The sequence below is a fragment of the Cricetulus griseus genome, chromosome 4, assembly GCF_003668045.3.
Source record: "Cricetulus griseus strain 17A/GY chromosome 4, alternate assembly CriGri-PICRH-1.0, whole genome shotgun sequence".
Classification (NCBI taxonomy): domain Eukaryota; kingdom Metazoa; phylum Chordata; class Mammalia; order Rodentia; family Cricetidae; genus Cricetulus; species Cricetulus griseus.
In genome coordinates, this window is record NC_048597.1 from 108,612,497 (window position 1) to 108,629,546 (window position 17,050).

The window sequence follows — 17,050 nt, forward strand, 5'->3', positions numbered from 1 at the left end:
ACTCCTTTGCAAAGTGCATGTCTTTTGCAAGGTACTTGTGACTTTTTCCATAAGAATGGGTTCTATTGGGCTGGAGAGATGGCTCAGGGGTTAAGAGCACTGGCTGTTCTTCCAGAGGTTCTGAGTTCAATTCCCAGCAACCACATGGTGGCTCACAACCATCCATTATGAGATCTGGTGCCCTCTTCTGGTGTGTAGATATACATGGAAGCAGAATGTTGTATACATAATAAATAAATAAGTAAAATCTTTTGAAAAAAGAATGGGTTCTATTGACTGAGAAACTGCTCAGGATAAGGGTCTGGGGAGGAAGACTCTGGGATAAACATCTTCGCAAACTCTTTTGCAAAGCACATAGGACCTCTTTCATAAGAATATGTTCTGTTGACTGAGAAACAAAGCCCAGAAGTCTGCAACAAACATCATAGTCTGGGGGATTCAGGTGAAGCCTGATCACCGGGTTATTAAATATGTCCATCCCCAGCTTTCCCGGCAGAAACAGGTATAAATCTCTCTGCTGAAAAGCCTGTGTATTTAACTGTTCTGGTTCCCCTAGTGCTCTCTGTGAACATTGGGACTTTGTGCCCTCTACATCTAAGGAGATGGAGCATGCAGGAAAGTCCTCTCCATGAACACCTGAGGATCTGGGTTTGAGTCCCAGCACCCACATGAAAAGCCAGGCCTGGTGGTGCCCAATTGTGATCCTAGCACTGAGGAGACAGAGACAGGCCTCTGGGGCTTGCTGGCAAGACAGCCTAGCCTACTCAGCAGGTCAAAGACCCTAACTCAAAAAATAAGGTAGATGAATTCTGGGAAATGATTCCTGTGTCTATTCTCTTGCTTCTACATACACATGCATGTGCAAAAACATAAATAAATAATTTTTAAAAAGAAACAATATGGGCATTAACCTGAGCTGACCAGTCCTCTCAGCCTCTGGGCTGGTGTGGGATGCAAAATGTATGTCTGCTTTGCACAAAGGAGCCAGAGAGCAGAGCTTGCCTGAGGCGGCCCAGGAAGAAAGCAAATCTCTTTGACTATTGTTCAAATTCAGTTTTCCTCCAATTGAGGAAATGTTCATGCTCTGGCTGCTACAATGTTCCCTGGTCAGAAAGGCCAGGGCTCTTGTTCTGCCCTGTTTAGCTGCAGACATGTGGTCCCACACACTCCAGGACAATGCCCCTCCCCGCTTGGTCACCAGTCACCTCCACCTGACCTGGTTTGAATGTTGTCAGCTGAATGGAGACCCACCCCCACCATTGAGTGACTTAAGGTTCAGAGGGTAAAGGGGCCTCTTTCCCCTCCAGGCTCTCTTCCCCTTCCTCCTCTGCTGAGGCCTGAGGCTCTGTGGAGGGAGCATGAGGTCACAGGCTTGTGAGTGCAAAAAACTGGGGGAGAGGCGACACCCTAAAGGGAACATGCTCAGACTTTTGTATCTGTCCATAGACTCTTGTCTGGGTACAGAAGTCCCCTGGACACACTTGTTACTGTCCCTGGTCTCCAGGGTAACACAGAGATCAGGAATGTCTAGAGAGGCCATCTCCATCTCTCAGGATCAGCCAGTCATAGACTTCCCCATCCCACCCCTTCACTGTGCAGGGAACACTTGTCCTGGCCAACACCTGGTCTTTGGGGTCACATCTTGATGATTTGGGGATGTTGTGATTTGGTGGAGACAAAACAAAGACTCATGGTTGAGGGTTTGGTCCCCGTGACAGATCTTGTCATTGAGAAGTCATGGATCACAGGAATTCTGAACTGATCACTGAACTGAATCACAGCTGGATTCGTACCTAGCAGTCTTTGGGACCTGGTGGGAACCAGGGAGTGGAGCCTGCTTGGAAACATGATCACTAGGGTGTGCTCTGGCAGGGGACATCTTGTTCCTGGAAGGTCAGTCCTTGCTTCTCTTTTTGCTGGCTGCTGTGAGTGTGAGCTCTCCATCACATACTCCTACCATAATACTTTCTTCACCACAGACTCAAAGCCGTGAGCCAGTCCACTGTGCACTGAAGCCTGAGGCTGTGAGCCAAAACTATCTGCCCTACTTATGAAGTGTCCTTCTCAAATATTTGTGATGTTAGCAACAAACTGACTAACACAGGGTCACGCTCATTTCCCATCATCCTGTGCAGTCCCTCACTTAATGTTCTAGGACCTAGATTCTACCCATCTCCAGGACTGGGCAGTGTTGGAGAAGTGATGGTGGCCTGACCAGTCAAAGCTCATCCTGAGACTCCCAGCCAGGAGGACCAGACAAATGGCAGATCATCAGCTGGACCTATGCAGGAAGTTCTGGGCTATGACATACACCCATGGCCACCCTTTTGGGACCCATTTTCTGGTCCCTGCCTCCATCCACCAAAGGTCCCCAAATCATGGCAACTCAGATTGTAGTAGTATCCATTTCTTTTCTAAGTTGGCCCGGGCTAGACCATGGTATCACTTCAAACCAAGTGGACACAGTTCCCTTGAGCACAACTGTAGTCTATCCAGTGGGGAGACAGCTCTAAGCTGGCTTTGTCTGGCTCCCTGGGGACATGCTGGAGTTTGGGAAAAGATGACTATGTGATGGGGAAGGGGACCTGTTTGGGGCTGGTGGCTGAAGTGACAGCTATTGCTGATGAGAGCCTTGGGGCTCTGATGGAAAGTGCGGGGCTGCTTTGAGGTTTGACTCTGTTTATTTAAATTAACTGAACCATAAATCATGCCTGTCACATTCCAGTCCCTTCAGTCCTATCGATGTCTGCTAGATTTTTTAATATAATTGTGCTGGGTGTCACACAACACTCCAGGACAGTTAGCTGCTATGACAGTCTCAATATCCACCTGCACTCCTGAGGCTGAGGGCTCAGGTATCTGCTGGTGTCACCTGGACAGTTTAGGACCTTAACAGCCATCATGAGAGAAAGGTAACATCAATAACAGGATGAAGGAGCCAGCTTGAGGAAGGATGAAGTTGGAGTGATATGGCGGCTCCCCCAGAGGGATGCTGATATCTGGTCTCCCTCAGTCCTGGGTAGATGCTGGGTCAGCTCTGTCTCCTCTTCCTGCCCAGGACAGTAGCTTTCCACCTCTCCTCAAACTCTCATGTGTCTAGGCCCACCAGGTCCCATGTCCCTGTGGCCTCTGGGTTGGAGCTTTCCTCAGCTACCTCTTGCTACATCTGACCCACCTTCTAGGTCTGTCCATTCCAAACATAGCACACCTTTGTCTAACCTCCCTAATCCAAGGAGACACTAATCACCCACAAGAGACACATGGGCCCCCACTGATACCCAAGCTGTCCCCAGCAGCCTGGCTGGCCCTATATCCTGCCCCCACCATCAATCATATCACTCTTTTCAATTCCCTAGCCTCAATCTCACCCTCTCAGCCACTCAATTCTTCCCTGGAGGGAGAGCCCTTCCCTTGAGCCCACCTTCTTTACAGATGTGTCTGTAGTCCTTAATTCACAGTTAAACTATGGCCATTTTTGTTTTACAATTTATTTTACTGATTTTATTTTCACTCAGAAGACGTTGTAAGCTTCATAAATGACATCGTCCCCCAGTGGCCCCCACTCTCATGGCAGCTTTGGGTTCTCTCCATGTTATTCGACTATCTCAATAGACTGCAAACACCTCCCAAACTCTTGTTTCATGCTCTTTAAACAGCACACTATGCTGGCACCCTCTCCTCCTCTACTCGTTTGTAAGATACACCTCCTGCCCCTCTCTGCTCTTGGTAACCCTTTTAACATGTGCATTTAATTGATTGCACTTTAAATGAATTAATGTTTCCACCTCCCTCCTAGATTATAGTGATTAATTCAGGTCTTTGCCTGGGCTGATGGGCTGCTAATACATGGCCTGTTTCCTCTGCTTTGATTTTTTAAACTTCTCTGTTGATATTATTATTCCTCATGGTTCCTTAGTCCTACCCCAGCACACCATCTTTTTAAGGTTACTGGCTTCATCTCGATGTCACTTCTCACTCAGCTTGCCTCTTCCAGTCTATCCTGGGCATAGTCTGGCAGTGACGGGCCCTGGAGTTAATTTCCCAGTCTTTTCTAGATTTTCAAGCATCCTGAAATCTTCACATGGCATCCCTGTGAGGACCACCCACCTTCATCTTCTGTCTCTATAGCATCTATTCAGCCATCTGCTGGTGGCCTGCTAAGTCCTCCCCAGAGGTTATCTGCAGTCACACCTACCAAAGCCTGTGTCCTCCTGGTTCTCTAGGAAGTCTGGCTGGATTCTTGAGTGTCTGGCAGATGTGACAGAAAGAAAGGTGTTATGCCCTCCCCACATCCCTGATAACTAGATCCTCTGCTGACCCTAGGGAGTATCCATAGCTGGTACAGCCACAGTCTGCTTCTGAAAGACACACGGGGCTGGGCCTTCCTGTGGACTTGAACACACATTAGCCGCTTCTGAGAGAGCCATGCATGTCTTCTTCACCATCGTGTCACCAGATCCTGAAAATTTGCACCAGAGGTTGCAGAGGAGGCCTAGGAGGGATGTGGGCAGCCATGGCTGGGGGCAGGAGGTTAAGTGGCTGCCAGCTGACCCCTCACAGCTCCGGAAAGGCAGTAGAAGCCCTCAGCTCTGTCCCCTCCTAGAAGAGCAGCCACTAGATTTGTGGCTCCTCCCTCCTCTGAGGGACCTATAGTGGCTTCAGACCTTCCTGTCCTGTTCCCCTGTCTCCTCCCTTATGTCCCTTGAACTGCTGGCTTTGGTTGATGGCACCTCCTGTCATCACTGCCATGCTGTAGGAGAGGGAATCAGCCTCAGACCTAGGGAGACACTCTAGATTAGAGCTGCCGACCCCAATCTGAGCTGTGGACACACTAAGTGCTCCCTGCACCTGGGTCCTTGTCACCTTCTCTCTATTGTCTACCCTCAGCACTGGTTCACCCATAGACCACAGCTATCCTGAGACAGAGAGCTGGGGAGGGCTGGCTTGATAGAGACAGCCTGCTCCCCTCCCCCAGCCCGCCTCCCACAGCCTTTCATTTCAAAACTCATAAATCAGCAGTGCCAGATGCAATCACTCTCACATAACCCAGCTCTGTGCCCCAATATTCTGGCTACGTGGGAAACATAATTTGGTCAATCCTGGGAAAATTCACTCAAGTTCAGTGTAATATGGTAGAAGGTACTGGTAAAGGGAATTTGCATTGAGAAACTGGAGGGAATTGACCATAGTCAAAGAGCGCTCTATTTGTGTTCTCTTCTGCTAGGGATGGGAGGGGCAAGGCCCTCGGGCAGTGGGACCAGGGTAGCCTCTAGCCTTTAGATGGGAGACAGAAGGCCCTAAAGAGTGTTCCCTAGCTCTCCCTCTGCACTTCACAGCTCGACCATGCCTGAGGCCAGCTGGCCAATAGAGCTTTTAATCACATGACTTCTAAGAGAAGCCAGTATAGACAGGGTATGGATTCAAGGGTACTGGTGTCTAGGCCCAGGATAGCCTGCAGGCTTGTCTCAGAGGTGGTTTGGGGACAGCAGCAACAGAGGGAACGCAGAAGCCCATTACAGCACCTCCAGACCTTACTGTGATCCTGTTTTCCCCGTTCCTACAGCTGGGTGGACAGGGAGTCTCTCCAAATCGCTCTCAGATGATATCCAGCTGTGTGCACATCTGGGTAGGAAGATACAGAAGGAAAGTGGCTATGGGTTCCTGCAGCAGATTGCAGAGGATGACATGGCACCAGTATAACACCCCCAGCACACACACACACACACACACTCCCCAACTTACCTAGGCTGCAGCGAAACTAAGTAGAGCTTGCCTCTGTTCACACACTGGACCCCCAAGTGTCTTCACCACCAAAGTAGAGCCATCTCAATGTCCTTGTCTTTGAGGCTCCCAACAAAGTCCCAGGGCCCCTGACACAATGGCTGGTGGTGATGGCATACAAGGTGACTCCTCACAGATACAAAACAACTTACTGTTGGGTAACAAGGAGTGCATTGAGATGGGTACTGGTGGGTTCGGAGTCTTGTCTTGACTAAGGTTGAGACACGACAAATTGTGACAGCAGCTAATCAGGCTGGTGTCTCAACCCAAGGCTGTGATTCCAAACAGAACACTGAAGAAGAATCCTGCCTTCACGAAGCTGAAGGCTTTCCACAGAGTCCCCACTGATGTGTCCTGCAGGTACATGACCTAAGGTTGCCCTGGCTCCTCACTCTAGCCCGGAAAGGAACAAGCATTTCTATCATCGCCCTGGAGTGTTAGTCCCTCCCCAGTGCCTGCTGTTTTCAAGCCCCCAACTTGTAGGCCTTGACTGAACACAGGCAGCAGAGGACAGGGTTTTCCACAGGTGCCTACATGACCTGGGTAGCTGCACCCATCTGGTGGGAGCAGAGCCAGGCCCGTGGACAAGCTCTGTTGTTATCATGACCTGGGATGCCTCGTGGAGGACACATTGAAGACTGTCCCTCACCTGTCTCCCTGGTACCTGACTGAATAGGGCTAGAAGGCAGGCAGGAGTCCCATGGAATCACCAGAAATCCCTGGAGGGCTTGGCCCACAACTGTTGATTCTGAACCTTCTAGATCAGGTCCACTCAGCCAGCCCCTGCTGGTCACTCTGGGCATGCCCCTATAGCTGTTCTGGGCTAGGGTTTATCCTTGCCTGCTGCTCAGCTGAGTTTCAAATCCCCCATAAACAACTCTCGTTGTTATAAGGGACTAATGGCTTGGCTGTGGGTGCATAGTCAACCCCTGGGCTCCCAGATTGGCTGAGAAAAGGTGATCAAGAGGGGCTCAAGGGCTTCTCACTCTGCTGCAGATGCCATTTTTTGAGAAGCTAAGGACATGTGTTAACAGGGGTTTGGCCTAAGACGTCCAACTTCCATGACCAAGTGTTTGTGAATATAAACTCTGACCTTGAACTTTCTCAAGTGGAAAGGTGGTACCTGCTGTCAGAGTTGACATTTTGTATCCAGGCCTGAGCTTCAGGCTCTGTGATGAGGTGAGGCTGAGACCCTGAGGGGCAGTGAGAGCTGTGAGCTGCTCAGCCTGGAGGGGGAAGGGGACACTCACGTCCTGGCCTGCAGAGCCCTGGGCTTCTGACCTCCATGCTGTGCCTCCAGGGAACCCAGCCTGGAATGCAGGAGCCAAACTGTCCTAGGTTCTGATTGGATAGGAAATGAAATTCCAAAGTCAGGGCATAGGAGAGGAAAGAGGAGACACAGGATTGGGGTGACAAGGTCAGTTGTCCCCAGTGTGGAGCCTGCCAGGTCAGACCTTGGCTGATCCTGTCTTCCTGGGTCTCAATGGATCCTGGGCCCTTCTAGAACTCTCTTGACTCATACCTCAGGAGGACCCCCCACTCTCTGCTTCTTTGTCCACACCATGTACACAGGGCTGTCCCATGATCCTGTCACCAAGACAAAGATATTATGCCAGCTTCCCTTCTGCGAGACACTGAGACCCTCAGAAACCGTCAGCAAAAATGAGCCCCATAGCCCACAGGTAGGCTATAGCCGAAGGTGACAGGGCAGACCCACCTCCAGTGTAGGGTCTGAAATCTGTCTCCTTCTTCCCAAATCAGTCTTTTCTCAAGGTAGCCTCCGTGGTTGGTGCCCAATTTTTCCAAGTCTAAAAATGCTTCTGGTTGAGATGAAATTGAAAATAGGGAATGCAGAAAAAAATTGCTGACTCCAAGGACCTGGCTTCAGCCCCATCCATCATCCTAAGTGTTCTCACAGAAGGGCTATGTACAGAGTGTGTCTGTTCTGATACTCCTCGGAGCTCCCTGCAGAACCCGGGCCTCAGGGGGATAAGACTGCATATATTCATGGGGTCCACAAACATCCTGAATAGGGGAGGAAGGATGCACAGCCTCATCCATCTCCATGGGTCCCTGAATGTCCTTGAGCCTCTGTTCTTCATGTCCTGGTTGTTCTTCCAGACTATGGGTGAACTCACCTTCTTTTTAGGCAGGACATTATCTGTCCTTTGTTCTAGCTGCCTGCACCCTGTGTCTCAATGACTCTCTCTCTCTCTCTCTCTCTCTCTCTCTCTCCCTCCCTCCCTCCCTCTCCCTTCCTCCTCCTCTTTCTCTCTCTCTGACCTTGGAGGATTATGAAATATGTCAGGTACCTGCTGTGTTTCCTCTGCTCCTGTATCCAGTGATGGATGTGTCTACTTGGGGTCTTTCCTGAGATTCCCTTCCTACTCGGTTGTAGGTGGGGCTTGGTGCCATCTCTGTGTGAATCGGCCTTTGTACAACTCTCTTACAGTCCTCTGGGCATGAACACCCATGGTGTTTAATTCATTTCTGTTTATTTTTACAAATCCCAAAGTTGTAACTTCCCACCCTTTGCTAAGCACACACCACTTCCTGAGATCTTATTACTAAGTGGGTCTCATCCACCCCACATTCTCCCCTCCCCATTCTCTCAGGGACCTCCATTCAGGCAGGGTCTGCTCCCAGCCATCACAGTCACTCTGGCAGCATCTGAACACTTGTCCTTGTGGTCTGGGTTAGAGTCTTTCTGGAGTGACAGAATGGGAATCCATGGTTGCCCTCTTTTCTTCGGGGTACAAGTGTTCCAATGTTCCTATCTCCTGTACATCTGGCGTTAGCCAGCCAGTAGTGACAGGGACACAGAGAGGGGAAGAGAGAGCATCCTCCAGAGCACTTCTGCAAGCCTCACCTTTTGAAGGCTCCACTTTCCCATAGCACCATCAATTGAGGACCAAGTCTGTATCCTCAGCCCAGAGCTTCGGGTACCTCTCCATGCTGTAAATTGAGACATTCTGTTTTGAGGATTTGGACAGAGATGAAAAGCTGTGTGGAACCCCACAGAGGATGCTGTTCTGTCTCAGATGCCCCCTGCCAGTGAGTGAGCAGCCAGCAGTGATCAACCACACAGAGTGGGGACAGACGCCTCTGTTCCAGCCTCATCTCTCCCTCAACCTTACTTAGTGTGACCCAGGTGAGTCTCACTGCTACCACAGGCCTCAGTGTCCCCTTCTGTGGGATGAAGAAATTAGCTAGATGACTTCATATTTCCAGTATCAGTGTTCCTAGCATCCGCCATCTTCCATGCTCCCAGCACAACCTCCTTGGCATTTCTCTTTAATCTTCTAATCTAGCTAAAGTTTCCACTATCGTGTCCGGAAACCACTCTTGACTGGAAGCAGGGGAAGCCACATCAGGATAAGAAAATAGTGGCTTTGCTAAGTACCTAAAGTATTTATGATGTAGCAAGCCTGAATATTGCTTGGGGGTGAAATCCCAGGGTGCATGAAGCCCCAGCTTTGCAGCTCTCTGTGGCTCAGATAGCTGGGAGCATGGGTGAAGGTTCTCACTCTGCAGGATTTCTGGACTTCTGTTGGCCTCTGGGGTTGGTTCTCTCCCAAGACTCCTGCAGCTTTGGATCCTGTAATGTCATCCTCCCAATGACCACCTGTCACTCCATCAGATGCCAGTGAGTTGCAGCATCACCTGGAGCCACTGCCTGTGTGTCCTGAGCCCCAAAGGACAGTTTCTTGGCTCCCTTTCCCAGGAATTAGCTAATCAAAGGCCATGCTTCTCAGAGTCTCCAATCCTCTCTTCCCTGGAGGCCAAGGAGATGCAGGAAGGAGGAGTGCTTGGTAGAGCTTCTATTAAAACCTCAAGTTCAAGCTCACAGTGACCCTTCCCATGGCTCCAGTTGCTACAGCTTCAAGGACAAGCAGCCTCATACCAGAGTTTGCTTTAAATAATCTGGGAGTCAGGACTCGGGTGCTGCTCCTGTGAAAGACATAATCCTAATTCCTCCTCTAGTGATAAAATGTTCCTCTAAACTCCTGTGACCTCAATGGTGGTTGAAAACAATGGGGCAAGATGCTCCAAAATCTCCCGCAACCAACTGGTGAGGTGACTCAGCTAGTAAAGTGCTTGCCTTGCCAGGGCAAAGACCTGAGTTTTATCTTCAGAACCCATGTCAAATGCCATATGTGTGTGCTTTTGACCCCAACACAGGAGAGGTGGAGAAATGCAGCTCTCTAGCCAGCCTACCTGGTGAACACCCGGTCAATGAGAGACCCTGCCTCAAACAATGTGGAATGACAGTTGAGGTTGTTTTGTGACATCAAGCTATATGTACACAAATATGCATGTACACATGAAACCCCCCCCCTCTCTCTCTCTACACACACACACACACACACACACACACCTCACAAACAAACAAACACTTCCAGAACCTTCCAGTTCACTCCAAAACTTGCTGGTCTGGTCATAGCTAAGGGAGTGAGCCAGGTCATGGCCACATAGAAAGAACTTCAGCTGGCCCTCTGGCCATTCTGTGGCCCTATCCACAGAATGTGAGGAATTTGCAGACTTCAGTCAAAGGAGTTTGGGATGTGTGTCAATCAGCCCTCCAGGGGACTCTTTAATGACCTAACATGAGTAAGTACTTCCATGTCACAAAAATGCTACAGCCCCAGGTCAAGTGGGACTTCCCCCAGGGTCACCTGCATAACTTTCATGTAGTAATGACATACCTGCCATGCTGCATCTTGCTCCTTTTAAGTCCTGCAGTAAAACCCTCATATTGCTTTGGGTAGCTCTGTTGCCCCATGCAATCACTCCTCTACTTCCTCACCTTATCTGTAGGGTTTTGTGGCCACAGCCTCCCCCTCAGAGGAAAGTAGGGCAGAGAGAGGTTTGGAGCATGCGCTTCTAAAATCTGAGCAGCCAGCCCAGGTAAACAAGTATGTTGGGCCAATTGAGAACAGATCAAGAAAATTAAGTAGAGCCAGTCCCCAGCATGTAAACTTCCCCAGGAGGGTGATGTCACTGTCCCTCGGGGGTGCTTCTTCTTCCCTTAGCTATAAAGTGAACATCTTGAGGGCTCCTCCTGGTCTTTGTCACCAGCTCCAAGCTGCAATCACTTGCCAAGGGCTCTTTTCACCTGAGCCAGATGCTCCCTCTGAGCTCTGCAGAAACCTCTTTCTCTTAATAAAATGTCTCAATTGCTATATCTAACCATATGTCTCTGGTGCAATTCTTTGTCCAGGGAAACAAGCACCTGGAAGCCTTAGCAGGTGCCCTGGGACTCAAACACATGTCCATAACCAATGCCAGATGCAAGCTCTTTCATTTACCTTCCTTGTTGTTTCTGACCTGGACGGTCCTTTTGACCCTGGTGTTCACTTTAACCTTGATGTTTGTTTTCACTTAACAGCACGGCCCCAGACTGCTCATGGAGGAAGCCAGTGGGAATAGATGAGTGGACAGAGGCAGGAATGACCCTGTGCAGTGGATGTGTAAGTGACTTCCTGGATACCTCTTACACTCTTGCAGGTACATTCCATCCTCACTGGCCCTCGGGGTTCCTAGGGGTCCAAGCAGAGCCCCAAGATAGACTTAATGGTGGGGACTGATGAATTCTACCTGCTGCTTTCTTTTTTAACATTGATAAGAGAATAAAGTTCTCATCTATGACCTGCTTAAGTGTTGTGAGCCTGATTCCCATGCCTGGTCCTTGGTCACTGCATTCCCATTCTGCTACACACCATTTCTACTCAGCCCCAGCTTCAGGAGGCCACAGGGGACATGGGCTGGGTGTGTTCCCAGAGCCACATCAAGCAGGATGCCTGTTCTCTTCAAACAAGTCTTTTTGCTGAGGATGTCAAATGCCAAGGGCACCATCAATGAGTGAAGCTATTTCCCCATCACCTCCCGTTCTCAGCTGCTCCACAGACCTTTAATTCAGACCTGCACTCTGTGAAGAGTCATCTCAGCACAGGCATCCTCACAACGCCTGTCACATCCCTGTTACCCCCTCAGAACAGCTCTGCCCCTGAGAAATGCTGCCATGCAGATGCGCCTCTAACTTGCCTGTCATTCATCCTTGATTGCATTTCCCGAAGGAATCCACTGTCTCTAGAAAGCTTGCATAGGAAGGCATGCCCACCCCTTCCATTCAGGTTCCGGTTACCAGAGATCCAAAGGACTTTTTATTTGCTCTCCTGTGTCCAGTGTGGACACAGGTCTTCACCACTGCAGCTCTGTCAGGTTCTCTGTGCAACCAAGCTGGTCCTCCTCAGCATCCGAGGGATGAACTTGTGCCTCTCTAGGAGACACAGCAAACTCATGGGCAGCTCTGCCCTGTCTAGACTTCAGCAGCCCATTTGAGTCCTGTCTCTCATATGTTCCACCACACATGTGACCCTTGTGAAGCCTCTCCTTTCCTGCCTCAGTTTCCTCCTCTGTGAACATGGAATCCCTGCAGGACAATCACAGAGCCACTGGGATGAGTGTTGGATGTCCAAGATGAAACCCCATGTCTGCTAGTCTTGTGAGTAGTGTGTAGGAAATGTTAGTCATTGTTCCCATTTGTGCGGCTGCTGAATGTTCTTGTCATTCTTGTATGGTTCTTGTGCCCAGGAAGACACTGATTCATGGAAGGTTCCACTGAGGACCTGGTTGTTTATAAATAGTGTCTCATTGAAAACTGAGATTGGGGAGGGCAGTCTCTGCTGAAGCATCACTGTTACTTCCGCCCAGGCAGGTGCTCTGCCAAGCTCTGTTGCAAACATTGCGATCAGTCCCCTGATTCTTGCAGCGTCTCAGCTAGAGCCAGATTTGATTTTCTCTATTTTGCAGATCAAGGAAGTGAGGCCCCTAGACATCAAATCCCTTGCCCAGTGCCCAGCCAGTACACAGTGGAGCCGGCATCCATGCTACTGCAGGCAGGCTGACACTCAAGTCTTTACCCTCTGTGTATTTGATGTTTCCTTCCTGCTCACTCCTAATCATGTCAGACCCAGCTGTCCATTCTCTGTAGCTTGCTGCACAAAGTATGGCATCTTCTTGATGACTTAGGATGAGCTGAGCCCTTGTATCAAAAGGGTTTAACCTTTTGTGTTAACTTGCCTCATACCATCTCTCCCTCCTTACCCCTGAGCTACGTTCACAGAGGCTTCCATGGAACTTGATCCGGACAAACCTTTGATCCATCCTTACAGCTCCAGTCTCTGCTAACATTGTGGTGTACACATGGGCTCTGTTCTCACTCCAGGCTTTAACTCGCTGATCAATGACTCCACACCCACTGTGTGTTCTCTGCCTCATACCTGGGTCTGACTGTGTTTGTTGCTTTGTGTCTGGGTTCTCCCCTGCCTCGTCCACTGCACTGTAATCTTTGACTGAAAGTTAGCCACTGATGATTCCATCACTTGGCTACTGAGGTTATCAGTTCAATAATCATGGGTATGCAGGAGTCTCTGTAGTGTGCTGGCTTAAGAGTTCTTCTGGTCTATACCCATGGGTGCCCACCAACAGAAGAATTGATAAAGAATAGAAAGATACTGGAGATTTTTCAGCCATGAAGAAGAATGGAATTATGTCATTTGCAAGGAATGGGTACAAATGGACTTTACCATATTAAGTAAAATAAGAAAGACAGAAAAAGACAAATATCATATTCTCCTTTATTTGTGGATCCTAGAATTTTTATATACCTATATATTTTGAATGTATATACAAATATAAAAAGCATTTATATTTGTAACACATATATGATATATATAGATATATAGATAGATATCTATATCTATATATGTTATAATAAAGTGGAAGAGAGAGATGGAGTGTGGGGAGATTAGTGGGAGGGGGGAAAGGGAAGGGGACAGAGGTTGAGAGTACAGATATGGTGGAAACACATGACATACATATCTTCCTGAAACCAAACGCTGTACAATGAATATATGCACATGCCAATGAAAATGTTTACGGGCCAGTGAAATGGCTCAGCAGGTAAAGGAGCTTGCTGTCAAACCAGAGGATCTTAGTTCAATCCCTTGGACCTACACAGTGGGAAAGAATGGACTCCTGTGGGTTGTCTTCTGACCTCCACACTTACTCATGCATGTGCTTACACATACTTATTAGAAATGTGTGTGTGTGTGTGTGTGTGTGTGTGTGTGAGAGAGAGAGAGAGAGAGAGAGAGAGAGAGAGAGAGAGAGAGAGAGAGAGAGAATGGTTCGAATAAGGGGGATATGGAGATGGTTCAGTTGGTAAAGCACTTGTCATGCAAATGTGAGGACCTGAGTTTGAATCCCCAGATATTGCAGCTGGGGAGGTGGAGACAGACAGATTCCCGAGGTTGACTGGTCAGCCAGCCTGGCATATTGGTTAAGCCTCCACATTCATTGAGAGACTATCTCTGAAAATAAAGTGGAGAAATTGAGAGAGACAGTGACACCAGTCTCTGGGCTCAACAAGTACAGACACACGCATGCAAATGCAGGCACACATGCATACATGCACGAACACACCACATGTACACATTTTAAAAATGTTTTGAGTAATAAAAAGTAAAGAAGAGAAAGGTATAGGGTAGGATGTGGGACTAGAGGTGGTGGTACATGTGCCTGGAAAGAACCTGCCTCTTATTTTCCCAGGGCTTCATTTGGGGTAAGATTGGGTGTGACTTTGAACAGAACTGCCCTGGGTCTGGTAGCCACAGGCCATGGCTGCTCTCACGGCAACAGAGTCCTTGAGTGTCCACTGTTCTCATGTGCCTGCTGTGGAGATTTAACTACTGAGATCTTTGTTACTGCTCCAGTCCCTTCTCATTTTCAGGATTTATTTACAAGACCTCAAAGATTTCTGCCCACGTCTCCCTTCCCTTGGGTTCTTAGTAGGGGATAGTCAATGCCTTGGTCCTCACAGTTGGGACAGGATAGTCTCTATGTACTCTCTGTGCATCTCCTCTGTCCTGGGCAGTGTAGGTACTGGGCATCCTCCTGTCCACCCAACCAGCCCAACAAACCCTCCTCAATTCTTCCTCATCCTATGAAGGATTCCAGTACTAATGCCTCCGGCTTCCCAGCAGCAGAAAGATGCTTTCAGGACCTGAGAGCCTGTGTTGCCTCCCTGAAGGACATCCTCCCTGCTCCCAGCCACAGTGGCTCTTCACCTGTCCCCTGGAGGAGGCAGGCTTGCTGCCTCCCAGTGCTTCAGTTGATCAAAGCTTTGTCCCATGGGTGACACAGGGTAGAGGGGCCCGGAAGGGTTTCTTTCCACCTCTGCAATGACACCTGTGACCCACAGTTGACACCACAGAGCAATGATTTTTTTCATCTCCCTGACTTCTGCCAAGCTCTATGAGAAGCCCTGGAAGTTGCTCCCTACTGCCTGCAGGTGTGTTATGGCTGTTACCCTGGACTCACAGGCTAGGGCACACCAAGCTTTAGAGCCCGTTGAACATCTTGAGCCAAATATTCTTAGAAGCCCTGAGTGGTCCCCACTCTTTCCTAGCAAGCCACTGTCCCAAACCACCTCTCCTGGAAGCCACATGTCTTCCTTAGGAGGGAGCCAGTGTCCCTGAAACCTCAGCACTCTCTGCTGCGATCTTGAAGACTGCTTGTTAGCATGGAAATGACGTTCTTTGCAGCATTCTGCAGCCCCCAGTGGAGCCCACACATGGTCTTCCTCTTTAAGGGCACCGTTTCTTTCATGGACTATTGGTCAAAAATTGGTCACACGTAGCTAAAGAGAACAGTGGAAAATGTGGTCTGCATTCCAAACGCCCCAAGGGCTTAGACTGTGGAGCTGGCAAGAGGGGATCTCAGGGTGTATGCAGCATCTCTGACACACCAACAGACTCTTGATTACCCCATCCTCACTCCTGTTTTCCCACCGGAAATACTGCTTCTGCAGAAAGGTACCCTCTTCTCAGTCCCTTGACACCAAAGCATCAGGGTCCAGAATGGACAAGAAGGACTGTGTGGGAGAAATCCATCTGCACAAGAATCCCTGAGCCTTGACACTGGGCAAGGCTCCTTTTTGTACACAATCATGACAGTGTGGATAAAGAACCCCCAGGGGCTGGTGATACGGCTCAATGGACAAAGCACTTGCTGATCAAGCATGAGGACCAGAGTTTGGATCCCCGGTACTCACTAAAAAGCCAGAGAGGTGTGGCACCCCACCTATAATCCCAGAGCTAGGGTAGAGGGTGAAGATAGGAGATGCCAAGGGTTGGCTAGCTGAAGTATTGGCATCAGTGGGTTCTGGGTTCAACTGGAGACCTTGATTCAATAGGTAAAGCAGAAAGCAATCAAAAAAGTCATCCAGCATTATCCAGTGGCCTCCAGGCAGATGCCCACAGCTGTGCATGTGCACCTCCAGACATGTGTGTTCCCATATACTGGAGCATGTACATGCAAACATGCATACACACACACACACACACACACACACACACACACACACACTTCTCTCTCTCTCTCTCTCTCTCTCTCTCTCTCTCTCTCTCTCTCTTCAATGAAAAGCTATAAAAGAACTCTGGCCGGGCGTTGGTGGCGCACACCTTTAATCCCAGCACTCAGGAGGCAGAGGCAGGCAGATCTCTGTGAGTTCGAGGCCAGCCTGGTCTCCAGAGTGAGTGCCAGGATAGGCTCCAAAGCTACACAGAGAAACCCTGTCTCGAAAAACCCAAAAAAAAAAAAAAAAAGAACTCTGGTGTCAATGGTGTCTAGGAAATGGAGGGTAGTAACATAAGGGCATGGCTGCTACCCTGCCCGGAGCTCACCAAGGTCTTCCATGCTGCTTCCCCAGACTCTCCTTATAGATGACTGACACACATGCTCTTGTTCTGAGCTGGGTGATCAGTGTTCACCTGGGGCTCTTTGCCAAATGACAGTGGAGCACCTTGTCTTGTTTCATCTTAGCTGAAGGGGTGGATCCAGCAGGGAGTATTTAAGAGCATGTTGAAAGAGATATCTCCAATGTGTGAAAAAGTGATTAACACTGCAGTTTCAGCCTGGGGCAGTGACAGAGGCTCAGGAGCAGCTCCCTGAGCTGTGCACAGGAGGTTTGTAGCTCTGCAGGGTTTCCATCATTCTGACAGTCACTTCTGGCCCATCAATCCATACTAACCTCTCAGGGAATCTTCCTCTCCATCCATTGGCCAGAAAGTGGTCATGTGACCAGGCCTTGCTGCAAGGGAGTTGGATTGAGAGAAGCTCCTGCTCTACAGCTGAGTAGAGTTCAGGGTTTGAGAGAAACTTCCTGGAAGAATCCCTCCCCCACCATGGTCCTGCACACTCACCC